At 39.5% G+C, this 14751-nt stretch overlaps 1 protein-coding gene across 1 annotated transcript in view; it reads left to right on the plus strand.

Moving 5' to 3' along the window:
* The window catches only part of LOC117235117 (protein cortex-like), a 249589-nt gene that overhangs the window by 224052 nt on the left and 10786 nt on the right, over positions 1–14751 (plus strand). The gene's annotated exons all lie outside the window — the stretch shown is intronic.

Below are 14751 nucleotides of genomic sequence, written 5' to 3' on the forward strand. Positions count from 1 at the left end.
ATGGCGGATTAAGAGGGCAACGGAGCCGGAACAGGCGGAGAGTCACGAGAGAGTCGGGCGATATTCGTGGAACGAGCGGAATTTATTAGCGCTGCCGAGCAACGGCGATTGCAGCTGATTGGAATTGATAGTTACCATTGCTCTAGGCCCCCTGACTGGCCGATCATCACAATGTATTATTATGATATCTACGCGAGACCGTTTTGACGGTGTGCTCGTTTTTCATTGATCCGCCAGACGTAGGCGCGTGCAATCGCGGAAGGAATTTTGAGAGGTTGATATGCTCGATCTTTAAAGTCACTTGGCAAGTAATGGATGGAAGTGTTTGTGTTCGCGTTTGAATATTGCGTAGGCGTGTCGCTGATAATCGGCATGTTCGATCAACTGTTTTGTCAGTTTTCCAAAAATTTCAGTTTTCATGATATTATAGTTTAATTTGTAAATCATTATCTTCGATAATCTTAAACATAATATTTATTGAAATAAATTTCAGAGTGCAATATAATTTCATCTTTTCCTGTAATATACGTAGTTATATAATTACAAATTCTAATCGAAGAAAAATTAAGGAACGTCGTTATTAAGAAGATCAATGAAATGAATTATATTACTTACAATATGATGCGTATACTCTAATTAGGAAATTACTAAAACCGCACACTTCCTCTTTTTTCTCCTTGTTCATTAGGTGTACAATACCAAATCACAATAAGATTTCTTTGGATTTTAAATTACGAAGAGCCTTGTATTTTAATAAGTAAGATATTTTTATCTAATCATAAAAAGATAACAACCAATACCTCTAAACAAATGTAACTGTTGTCTGCGTTTAATTTTCTAATTAACTGCATTGTACTGTGTCCGTGGTTTGTGCGTATCGATTCAGTAGAATCGACTGTCTGACAAAGTAGTAGTTACGAACTTCAAATGGACATACGTGACTCTCATCTAAAAAAAAAAAAAAAATCCGTTCTGTTTAAACACAATACGATTTTGAATCTATTGTACGTAATATCTCATTGACAGCTCTGAATGTACATCATGTAATCGAATGGAGCTTTTAGCACGACTGGCTAATACCTGACGGGTGTCAAAAGGATTACAGACTTCCATTGAAACGGGAGATGGTCATTTCAATTTTCCTTTCTAATTCAAATTCATTTCTAAATCGATCTCTGAAAACATGCGACATCGTTCAATACTTTATTTTCGCTCTCGAAAAATTCTCTCTAATCACCGGAACGCAATTATCGTATGGCAACGAACAACAAAATTTTTTAAACGCACGAGTATCATCGAAATACAGGATATCGTTGCAATATCTTCTCGAATCACTTGGTCGCGACCAAACGATCATTAACTTCTCGGAACAGAACTGGAGAATATCATAATACAGCTGCAAAAAACAGCTCCATTAGAATATATATTATTACAAAAAAAAGTCGAACGATCAGCGAGTACGTATAGTTAGGTGCTCGGATCTTAGGCGAAGAAACGATCGACCTTGCCTCGATCGAACGCTCGGTAATAATAAAACGATCCATGAACACCGCATGAAAAATATTTAATAGTCTGAGGGAATACTAACGATAAACTTCGATTTCCTGCTGCATCTGAGGGAGATCAGATATTGAAAAGTTCCACGCGTTATTCGCGTTAATCTCGATCATGGTCGATCGGACGACGCAAAGAACCAGGATAAAGGAAGGAGGCTATAGTTTTTGTTAATCCGACGATCTTGATGACGAAGATTCAGCTGTTCCGAGCGTATCATATTGAAAATAGCCTAGGAAAGGATGCACGGAATGCTGTATCATACCGGTTAGCGATTGATCAACAAAGATGACTTGTTACTACCGTCGACAGTGGTATCTCGAAGCATGGGATGCCATTTTTATCGAGATGTTATCGAACGCGTATTTATTGAGCAGGAAGAGTACACACACGCAAGAACGATCCGAGCGCGGATTTCGATGGGCTATCGCGCTTTATTAGGTTTCAAGAACTCACTTACGTGACTGTCTTTCGCGACGCTCGTACATCATTGTAATTGCTTATAAACCCGCTATCTGTTATACGTAACACGGTAAAAGTTCGATCTTAAAGTTTCTACCCGACTTGGTTTCTGCATTCCTTTACTTAGATCAAATCGAAGAATATCGATAAAGAATCCCTGGATACGTGGATTTTTATAAATTTCTTTCTGTTCCAAGTACATGTATCACTGCGTGTCTGACTACATTTGGTTTGCGGGCTCATACGAGTTATGGAAACTTACCAATGGCGCCGGAAATCCATCGTCTGTGCACGCATCGAAGTCCCCGGGGCCTCGATCTTCCAACGACGAAGTCACCACTGCTCGACGACGTACATACGCACCTGAAATTTTCTTTCCGATCTTCTGTCCTATTATTATTCATCGAATTAAAGTCCCTCTTTCTCTATCCAATCATACGTGTTATCTGTATCGTAACGAGTGTTCGCTAAAAATATTCCATTTTAATGATCTAACTCCGTTCGTTGCAAAGTTCCGGATCACAACCATTTCACGAAAATGACCATTTCAATTTCATATTTCGAGAATATTCGATACAATTAGATTATTACACTTAGCTTCACACCTAAAGGAACGGTTCAACGATTTCATCCTCTTTCTCGTTCTCTCAACGTATCCCTGTCCTTTTCTTTGTTTGCCTGGTATCATTTTCGCGCGAAAAGGAAACGGCTCTCCGTCGGACGCCCACGTGCCATGTGCTCGTTTCAACCGCTCGTTTTTCGTAACCCGCGACGCGAATGACCCGTGACAAACTCGCATACGGAGCTCGTACCGGTTCGTTTATGAAACCCGACACCTTTGGCATTAAAACCGCATTATATGCTCCTTGGGTAGCGGAGCTGGCTCGATGGACTCCGATCTGGAACCGGAAGCGCAACACCTGTCAGACTGTTGCGCGTGGGTCTCCGTTAACCGCGATGTGCTTTGACTTTCAACAGAATTTTCATTCGGATTACGAAATCGTAGTATTTTCATCGACGTTTTGCTCTCGATGGAATTAAAAGATACTGAAAAATTTCAAATTTGAGAATCGATAAGGCGGCATCTTTCTACAAGACCAAGACATTCCAATTGACCAGGGTACACGAGAGTCCACACCTCGATATTACGCTTCGACGAAGGTTTGTTTATCGATCGAGCTATACATGCTTCGAGGCGGCCTTTCTCTCACGTTCTCGGCTCGCAGGAAGTTGGCAAATCCTCCTTTTTTCGTTCCGTCTCTGTTCCTCCGGTTCCCTCGGCCTCGTTCGCCTCGTGCTTCTCTATCGTTCGCTCTTTTTTCGCCTGTTCTTTCTTCTACGCTCTTTCGCCGTGCCCGTGCAGTTTCACGTCCTTTCTTCGTCTCACTGCCCCCGTTGCACCTCCTCCCTCGATCGCGCGCGTACCAAGCCTAATCGTCCACTTTGCCGATACGGTGAAAACGCGATTTATCCTCGTCACGCGTCACAAGGCACGACCGCTGCGAATCGAACTTGTCAGTCAATGGACGATCTCGCACTCCGAGTATCTTCTCACGAGGAAATAGTCCAAACGAGCTTCGACACCTGTTAATAAGACCATTTCTCCGTAGCTCCCTCTGTTAACATTCTCCTAGTATCATCGACGTATACGAAAATATGTTTTCTTTCGATCGAACGATCTTAGAACGGTCCGTGGTTCACTGGATGGAACGTCACGTTGTCCCGTACATAAAGCTCGTTCACTGTATCCCTGGTCTGGCCACCGCGCCGTAAGGTATCCCATCTTCTCCGAGCTCCTTTTTCCTCCATCGATCCCCTATCGATCCGCGTGATCATAGACCTCGCCGGTAATCGTCGGAAATGCCGGTACTCTCGATTACCCAGTCGATTTCCCGTAAAATTCGAGTCCATGGCAACAGAGAAACGATAGTTACGTTGGAACGTCGTTCGCGAGGAAATCCTTCGATCGAAACGAGATTTCAAACTCGAGGTTCGACGAGCCTGAAACACGACCCCGACGAACGCGACGCGAACATCCGTGAAAATGTTACACGAACGTCGAGAAGCACGAGATAAGGAGGGTCGCGGGTGGCACGCGCGAACTAGGAGGTTCGAATCGGTCGGAGATTCACAGGGTGGCTCATCCAAGGGATGACCTTGCCCTAGGACAACTCGGTGCTCCTCCTCGTCGGGGCATCGGCGAACGACTGAGGGCTGCAGACGCCGGGCCCCGGAACTGGGGACCCGACACGCCACGATCCGCTCGAGCACTGCACCGTGTTTCAGGACCAGTTCGGCCGCTTCACTTGGCTCCGAAGGAAGGATGCCGTGCGTGGTTGCTCACTCCTCGCGTTGCCCCTCGATCCCCTCCTCTGGCTCCCTCCTCTGCCTTCACCAGCCTCCTTGCTCGCTGGCTGCTACTCTCGCAACCCCCTCCCCACGTCACTCGTCGAGATCGCCCCCCTTTCGAACGCGTTGCCCCCTTGTGCTCGCTGACGAATCTCTTCTTTCGCGAGAACCTCGAGTTGGCTGTGGTCAGGGGACCGAACGCGCCGAATCGAACCATCGAAGCTTTTAGGTGCCCGCGAGGGTGACTCAGAGATCGAACTCCCTTTGTTGCGTTTGTGCGCGTGTTTCTCTTCTACAATCTCGGCAGTGATATTTGGCGTTAATTGAATATAATGTTTCTTTAAAAATACGTAGGTTTGCTATGACTCAAGGAAGATGCGACGAATTGTATCGGAGCTGGTTTTTCCAGGTTTACTCGAATTACTGGAAAGTGGAGCTACTTCCTTATTTCCGCAGTCCCTTCGATCTCTAATGTATATTCTCATCTATATACGAAATAGATGTACGATGAAATCAAAGCATAGTATAATTTAGTTTTTCTTACTATTACAATGTACATGTAAAATATTGGTATATTTATCAACTCTACTTTGTAATTATAATCACGCCTATCATCTATATTTGTCTCAAATGTATCCGGTGATGTATAGATTGTCTGTGTGTTAAATGATCTAGCAAGACGCGATAACTGATCGAAGAGTTTACAGAAACTTTTAAATTCAATATAATCGAGTTACTGTACGCTTCTCACGGGTTTCATTCATTTTACTTCTAGTGCATTGACGCCTGTAACGATTCTTGAACGGAGATTTTAGTTGCAACGTATCCTTCTTTCTTATCGATATCCTGTCTTGCCGCTTTTATGTACGCTACATTTGACGTGTCTTACATAGATAATCAGCCGGTACGAGCTTACCGCGATTTGCAATCATCGCATTTTCGTTTTATCAGCCTCTACAGAATCCTGCCCCTTCGTCTTTCTGACGTATCAGTCTCGCAGATCTTCGTTTGTAAAACATTAATCTACAGCTAGTACTGCTGCCGCCCGGTCACTCGAAAGTCATCCTCCTATCTTCGTTGAATCTCTCGCGGATCGATTCGAATTTGACAAACTTGCAGCCGGTGCACCGGTGACTGGAATATCGCGAGTTCTCGCGTTGCCTACCGTTCCACCGTATCTGTACGCGAGATCTCTCCCCGTTCGAACATGTTGCACGGCGTAGTAGCAATCCTCCTCTTTCGTTGAACCAGCCGATGCAGTACGACGATCGTAGTAAGCCTGCCAAGATAGCTTGCCCCCTTCTTCCGTTGCTTTTCCTGCTGCCAATCGCATCCTGGATCCCCCCTGCGAACCTGATGGCCCACCTGGGCCCAACCTCTTCGCGTCCGACGGGAGCCAATCGCCGTGTCTAACGTACGATCTAATGTCTCGGTTGTAACGGGTGTCGAAAGTGGAGGGAGATCGATCCTGTTGCTTGTATTGCATCGCACGCACATACTATGTTCTACGTGCGACAGACTGGATTGTTACAGGGATCGAGCTTCGAGTAGAAAATACTTGACATATTTCTGATTCTTCGGGTTTCAATCGCGTTTTTATTGCTAGTAGTTTTATTTTGACTAATTACCACCATTAATTTTATTTGTGTTTCGTTTCAAGGTTTCGCGAGCATTCCAGTTCACTTTCTGCGGGCAGACTTAAAAAAAAGAGTCGCGTTTCCCATCTGCCGTTAGTTTGGCCTACTAACGTACTGATAAAAACACGATCGGACCCTGAAAATTCACAAATATATCGTCTAAACATCGGAGCAAATTTGAACAAGAAATCTCGTTTCTCGTCTGCCCTACATGTCACTTAAAGGATCACTAATACGTCGTTCAACGACCGTGAAAGATTAAAATCCAGAAAATACTTGTTACGAGAGTTTCGTGATCGACTTCTTGGGGGAATTGTCGAGGATTTAACATGATTTCGTGATGGATTTGAGATAGGACTGTAAATATTGGCGTCAGAAATAGCGGCTTAGGTATGTTGGTATAATAGGTGTGTTGATGTTTAGGGTAAGGTTCAACAGGTGTTGGCAGGAAGTTAGAGATGGTTGTAAGTAGGTAAGAAATTCTTTTGTTACAGCTTTGAGAATATTTTATGCTTTGTTTCATAGGGAAATAAACAAAACTGTTAGGAAAAAGGAGAAACATGTTTGAGCAAGAGAATTGATGTATTAAATTGATTATTTCGACAAGTCAGACACATTGTATGGATAAGTGAAGATACTAGTTTATACACAGAAATTTAATTAAATTAGTGTATGGCACTATGCTAACATAATATAGCACATCGAGTATAACAATATATAGGTGCTAAACCCATATAAAAATACTGACTCACTTAGAAACTTTGAAATTATTATCCGACTAACCTTTCGATACATCAAATTTTTAAGAATTTAATTTAATACTTGAATCAATACCAATGAGAAAACCAACGGTTCGTCGAACCGTACCAAATCGATCTTCATCGATTGATAAATCTAAATATCTCTCATTCGTAAATATCTTATATTACGAATCACAGGACCACCTCAATTTTATATCCTGCAACGTTTGATCGTTCGCTGTATTATCTTCGATCGGCAATTCAACAAGACTGGATCTCGTTAAAATCGTTGACCGTGTAATTAGCATGGACACGTTAATTGACCCACGTGCTCGGCTATACAGCGGGGCCACAAAGTAGGCGACACTTTGTTTCACTGTCCGTTGACCCAATTGCCACAAGAATGCCAATGTAAAACTGTAAAAATGATGACTTTGATCGCTAGAAGTATGAAAACATAAATGTCGTCACGGTTCACTTGGTGATATATTGTATCTACGGCCGCGTATGTGGCTCTAATAAGCATTTAGCTGTTTCCATAGAATTTTACGATACGATCAGCATAATTTGTCGCACGTAGGCACGACCCGTTGCGATACCGACAGCACTAATTCATTAGCCAGCGTTTCTTTCTATCCGTTTTTTCTATCCGCACCCGCTACGCGTGAACTCAATATCTGTATTACGCCGCGAGATTCTGAATCGCCAGCGGAACAACCTGTTCCCGCGAACACGTTGCTAATGCGTACGGCTTTGTGTACGTGGATTTTTCTACTGATTTCCCGCGCACGTACTCTGCGATTAATGGCGCCTCTGCAAACATCTACTTGTCCTTGTTTCGACGTCGACGATGTAGCCACGACAATTTTCGCTTCTGTCATCATTAATAAAATTTTCGGTAATATTTCATGCTTCTATGAGATTATGGAATTACGGATTAATTGGTTGTTTCTCGAAGATTAAAGATATTTGTCGTAAGGAGATGTTTACTGTGAACGTATATTTAATAGAAATAATAGAAATATATTTGATAGAAACATAAAGCAACATTATGCAGCGTAAACAACCATTTGAAGTATAATAATAGATGTTAAAAATGATCTCACTTATCAGAGACGAAGCTTGGTAATATAGAGAATATCCATGAAAGCTGTCTACAGATGATTGAATATCTTCATGAGCAACCGCAGCTGTCGTGCCGCATTCAAGATACTATTCTTCATCAAATGGAAATTTAAATTCATTTTCTATTCGTTTTATATAGTATGAAATTAAATATACAACTTGCTATAATTATAAATTATAGAGACAGAATAAAAGAAACTTAAAATTAAATTACATTGTCACAAACAAGAAAATACTTTCCAATTGCCCTGTCCTCATTCAATCACGAAAACTGAAAACTCATCGTTGGATAATTACGCTTCGAGCTTTCAATAACCAAATAGAAAAAGAACTGTCTAACCAAGCGTATAGAAGCTACATGAAAAATAGAACAGAACATAAACCTATTCGATATCTTTTACTTTTGATAAGCGGTTAATTGCTAGAGAAGTGTTCCAATGAAAACATCGTTAAAAAGGACATTGCGATTACCAAACGAGAAACAAAAGAAATCGTTCGCATACACGTTGACAGTGTAGAGATGTACACTTACATACTTGATTGAATTTTTTTCACCTTCTCTTTTTTTTTTTCGTAATCCGAATAAAAACGTTCATGGGAGGTTGAAGATTACGATGCGTCGGCATCTTTGATATTCAGATCAGAGATTTCTGGCTCGCGTGTGCAATTGCACCTGCGCATCGTAACGTCGATGCATATGCAGAACGTTTGACGTTACGGAATGAAGAGTACAACGTGCACGATGCTACATGTTCATGCCATTAATTTGTTTCCCGTGCGTACGCCGATACCGCCCGCGGTTGAATTATTCATAAGTATTCAACAGGCCACTTTCTGACAACCAGATCAAAGCTGACATTAAACGGATCGCATTCGGCCGATTTGCGGAACCGTGGAAAGAATTTTCTCGGAATTCTCGATTCTTTCTTGGCTATTCAGGTACTTGAATCTTGAGAGCATAAAGGCGAAGCTACTGTTTTTGCAAGATGCAAGAAGATTTACATTTGCTATAGAGAAAACGCTACATAATAAACGATTTCTAGGACGTCTTAAAAAGATGTCGATGATATAATAACGTATCACGGTTCAATTAATGCTTTTGTTACATTGTATGGGCTTCACGGAAGTGTCTAGTCTGTTGCTGATGTTACATTAACGCAGAAGCTGCAAGTAATGAAAGATGCGGAAGAAATTAAATTGCATTTCGATAAGATAGTACGTAGATAGCTTATTTTTCAGAATATTTGTTAAGCATTTGCAAAAATATATTATGCTTTTTTTACCATTTCGTTTCAACTATAATCAGTATAATTCGATGCGTAGTTATCTTTTTTTAAAAGCTTTTTCACATAATTAATTTTCAAAGTACAACATTGTACCCGTTAAAATACGTAGATGTATTATACATTATTATATATTATACATTTTCTAAAAATACATCTACAAAGGGTTGTAAAAAATAATTAATATTATGATAGTCTACAGTTTCAAAATATGCAAGGTTGTGATAGAATTAATATCTAGTCCAAAAATTAAATAGAATTTTGTTTAAATAGGATATACCCATAGTATCTTAGATTTGAAAATTGCTCTCCTATAAAACAAAAAATATATAACTTATCTTTCATTTATTCTTTCTATATATAAGCAATTACAAACTCAACATTTCCAATACGCAACATCGAAAGTGAAACGATTAAAATAAAGAGAATATCAACTTTTCCACGCTCGAAAGACTCAACGCACGAAGCAAAGAAAGGATGAACCTGAAGAACAGACAGTCTCGCGTGATGCTCATTTCTCCGCCACGCATACATTTCACGAGGGACACGAGCTCTCCTGTTAGAGTCGCTCTTCCTATCCCTTAATTCCTTGTTCTGTCATAGTTCTTCGTTGTCGTGTTGCAACTCCGTTCTCAAGGAGGACCCCCTGCGAAGTTGATCCACCGGTAAATATCGAGCTGCAGGTGTTGTGGCGCAGCTTCTCGGAGATGGCAAGGCGCCTGGGTACGTACGTATACGCGACGCATACGCGTCGCGACGCGGTATGCGTGTACGATGTCATCTGCTGACCGGTTTGAGCTGATAGAAACGCGCCACCGTGGGAAGAAGGAGCTGTTGAAGAGGACAAAGTATCGTCTGAAATGGACGTAGAAAAATGCGAAGAAATATTGGACAGTAATTTCTATGGCTGTGAGGTAGAGTTAGATTTGCAAGAGGAGCTCCTTCAGCTACGTTGACCGAGTTTGGAAGGTCCTTTGCCTTGTTCTTGCAAGTAGTCTCTGGGTCAGTGTTCCGAGTCAAAATTTGAATGGCTGTGTTTGAATGTGTGGATGTTCAGGAAGGAATATTTGATCTTGTTCTTTATATCGTTTCTTGGCATTTAAAATTATAGTGGAGCCTTACGTAATTACCGTCCAATTTATTCACGTCTTTACGATCATCATATTATAAATCAATCTGTCCATGGAAAATTACGATATACGAAACAATCCCAAGCGGAAGATGAAATTCACTGAAACATAATGTTTCTATCTGGCAACCGAACATATTTATTTAATTTTTCACTCATTTATTACTAAACTGCAAACGAAATTTATGCAAATTTATACTTCTATGAGCATCTCCGAAATTGTTCCATATTATACGCGTTCTGCGCGTATGTGTACGTTTTATTTCCTATGAATGCACAAACTTTCACAGTCTTTTCATTATATACGACAATTATTAGGATGCCCGTATCTTTTTTTTAACTCTATTCTTTTGCATAAACAAGACTAGTGTGTTCCAAAAACGATAAAAGTCTATCTGTAATTTTAATCGACCTGCTAATAAACCTATTGTAACGGCCAATGTGACTGAAAGCGATTAGTTAAAAGGAAACATTGCTGAAATCCAGAAATATTCGGGACGATCTTAACCTCCCCTGTACCTTCTGCATAACCGGGATCAACCCTTCAGCACCTTGCAACAAGAGATCCGTCTAGAAAATATTGGTCAGACAGGTTCGCGCCAGCTGGACAACATTTCGACGGCGCTCGCAGCTCTTCGCTGGGGGTCCTCTACATTTTCGGTGCCTATGGGAAAATCTTCCGCGATTTCTTACTACGCAACGTCAAGACAGCTGTTTGAAGTTTTTAAGGTTTAGCTTCATGCAAATCAGACGCTAGACCGCTGAATTTATTGGCTTCGAATGTCACGTCATCAAAGACAGCAGCGAGAAAATCGTGATACGCCTCTGGCCCACCGTGGGACTTGGTTCCTTGACGATCTTTTCCTCGAAACTTTCCTGTTTGATTTTTTTCTAGAGTTCGTGAGAATGAGCCGAGGATTCTGATGTACGTATATGAGAACGCACGTTGACCTGATGATATGAACAATTTTTCGATTGGAATATAATTAAAATAGTCAGAGAGAGAAACAAGTATTACAAAAATGAATAAGTTCTAAGATAAAATTGTAAAATATCTTCGTTAATCGTCTATTGATTTTTATCGACTTTTTAATTTTATTGTATATTCAGGTTGACACTTTGTATAATATTAATAGAATATTATTTAGTAATGAAAAAATGTTTCTTTCACGATTTACGTAATAGTCTTTGAATTTGTAGCGTTTCTAATAATACGTCGTTTATGTGTATTTCTACTAACCGTATTCAATTAACCGTAAAATTCAATTTAATCCCATCATAAAATTCTATTACGCATACATTCGTATGATGCTTACAGAGATTAATCATCATTTTCGTAATAAAAATATATCTTGTTAAAATTAACCAAGTGTCGAACTGGCAGGAGACGAACAGTTTATGTAATTGAAGTTCATGTAACACCAGTTCATTGATTTTCTCTAGTCCCTGGTAATATTTGGTTCATATAATAATTCAGATAAGTAGTTTCGATCAATAAGAATTCATTTAAACGGAGTTCTACTATACTCTAACATAATACGCTATACATAACTCACAATACATTAACAAAATACATAAAACTGAGTAAAATTCCCACCCTTCTAATCTACAAAAATCCTCCACCTGCCTACAATGATTTCAGCTCAGGCATTTTTTAAATTTGCTCCCACGGGTATCATTGGCAATCATCATCTCGGTCCATAAAATTCGATCCACGGTTTCCACGCGACAGGGTCTCGTCTTAAACGGATAAGCTGGAATCCCGGCGGATTTTCCGCGTGAGTAGCGTGCAAGAAACACGACCGACGAAATCTCGAACGTTTAATCTCCGAGCGGCCTTACCTCTCGGTCATCGTGGTCCCGTCCAGCTTTATGCAAATGCGCGAGACTCGGTGACGGGGTTGCAGGGAGGGACACGAGGATGTCTCCTATGCGACGCGCCGGTTCGCATTATGTACACTGTACACCATCCGGACAGAGAGATGGTGGTTACGTTTCTTCTCTCGCACCCCATAAATTACCGGGCGTACAACATTTAATGGGCCGGTGCCTATGCCGGGGCCAGATCCCTTTGCTACCTTAACGCCATATCGCGTGTTTAGCGCCGCGGGGCACTCACGAGCGGAAAATACACTCAGCGACGACAACTTTATTTTATTCAGCCTGCCCCGACGTCGATAAGAACGAATATACAAGGTGTCCGGTAACCATAAACGGCGTTACAGCCGACCAGGATATGATTACTAGCGCAGTGGTATGATGAAAATGTAGAGTAAAGTTTCTGTATATGAGGCTTCGGTTTCAAGAAGAACGATTTCGATCATCTGCTATTAATTCTAAATTTCAACTTGATACATTTCTCCTTATGTTATTCGCTAAGTCAACAGTGTATTTTAGATATATTAATATTTTAGTAGTAGAATGGAGAAGAATTGAAATTAATCGATATTCTTGTTTTCGACCAATTAAGAGAACTGTGTAATAATTATTTAGTTTAAAGGGCATAACTGCGTGCGAAATATTATGCTTGACATTTTGAACTGTTCTACATTGAGTGTTCTACGGCACTTAATCTTATCATTAATGAAATTGTTTGAATCGAATTCAATAAAAGAGACTAGTAGTATGGTATAAATCGAGAGAAAGTAAGATGAAAGTATTGATATTGTTCTTGTTTATTAATTCAAATATGAACAGAAACAGAAGTTCAAAATCCAAAAATGCATAATCAGAACTTGAGCTTAGTCACACACATACGCATATACATACCGAGTAGATTTTCAAAATCGTTTCTCTTGAAAACAAAGCCTCATGTGTGATAAATTTGTCTTACTTTTTCCACTTACTTTTTTATGAGGAATCATCCATTGCTTACTCGATGATGCCATCGGTTACTGGACACCTTGTATGCTATGGCTAAATACTATTCCAATGCTATAGCGTGGTTCATATTTAACTCATTATTTGTTCTATTGAAACAAAATAGATCATATATAATTCAATAAAATAATATAAAACAAAAAATGTTATGAATCCATTATTTCCTTAAAAAACGAAAGGAACTTTTGGAGCAATCTAATACATACACGTGTACATGATTTTTGGCGCTTTGGATAGTAATTCACGGTTTGATTTCATGGAATGGTTGGTTGTAAAGACCTGTGTGTGTGGACTCGTTAAGAGACAATAAGATGAATTAGGAAAATATTAGTTTTAATTGATTTCAAGAGCAGTTGATTTAGTTATTACTATTTGGTTGGTGTTTGCGTAATGTCGTTTTACTGAAGCTTCAATCTGATGATTTAGTACCCATTAAGTTATATTCTACTATCAGTTAGCCATTTCAATAGTTTTGAAACCAAAACTCTAACTGGTGTCAATAATTTCTACAATTTTTTGTCCTTTTCTAGTTTTAAGATTTTTAAAATTTCTTACATTGTCAAAGACAAAAAGCAATCGATGTAGAATTTATTACAGAAACGATGCAGTTTCCTTGTCGTAATAATCTTTAGAAATGTGAATTGTGTCGGGCCAACTCCCCCTTTGAGTTCAAAAATTACGCGAAGCCTATTCATATAGCATAAATGGGGTATAGCCTTAAACCAGTTTAGTAAAACTCGATTTTCTGTTAGCTTTGATGTCTGACCATAGAAATAGAGACTACAAGATTTCTTTCGTATTGCCTTCAGCTATACTATGTGCATTTAAATACGTTTCTAAAATTTGTATATGTTGAAAAATTGTAAAAAAGTATAAATGTTATCGCGCGTTATGAAACATTTGAGGAATAAATTTATTATACGGAATAAGCAATGCCGAAATTCCACAAGGTTTTTCTTTCATAGCAAATTGTTGGTTATATTTCTTATTCTAATTTTTGACCTCACAATATCGAGGAATTTAAATGATAAACAATGTAAGTGTCAGAAGCAAAGCTTTCTAATAAGAACAAACAAAAAAGACGTATATCACTTATATAATATGGTTTATCACTTGAACACTGTAGACCTCCAGTCTTTACAGACTTAATGAGAATAAATGGTAAAAAAATGTATTGTATTAACTAAATTTATTTACTTCATTTCTTTCATTTTTCTCAAACACAGATTAATTAGCCTTACCTTTTGCTTGGATGTATAAAAACTCTTTCTGCGAGTTATAAGAGAAACATAATGTATTCAAAATCTTTACGTGTACATCCCCATAATCCCCTAATCTAAATTTTATACAAACGTACCGTATGAAGTAGATGCAAAACTCCGAGTAGCAAAATTAACACAATTGCCAGAATTAGTTAAAGCAGCCGCTGAGTGACATAAATGGCACAAATATGAAGAAATTCAATGTTATTATAATATATGTATAAAGATAAGATTTTTCTATAATAACCCTAAACATATGGATTCTTCGTTTAAAATTCAGCCATCTCTGCCTATCTTTACATTAAGTTTTAAACCAGATAATACTGTACA

The sequence above is a fragment of the Bombus vosnesenskii genome, unplaced genomic scaffold (assembly GCF_011952255.1).
Source record: "Bombus vosnesenskii isolate JDL3184/JDL3185 unplaced genomic scaffold, Bvos_JDL3184-5_v1.1 scf7180000013314, whole genome shotgun sequence".
NCBI lineage: Eukaryota > Metazoa > Arthropoda > Insecta > Hymenoptera > Apidae > Bombus > Bombus vosnesenskii.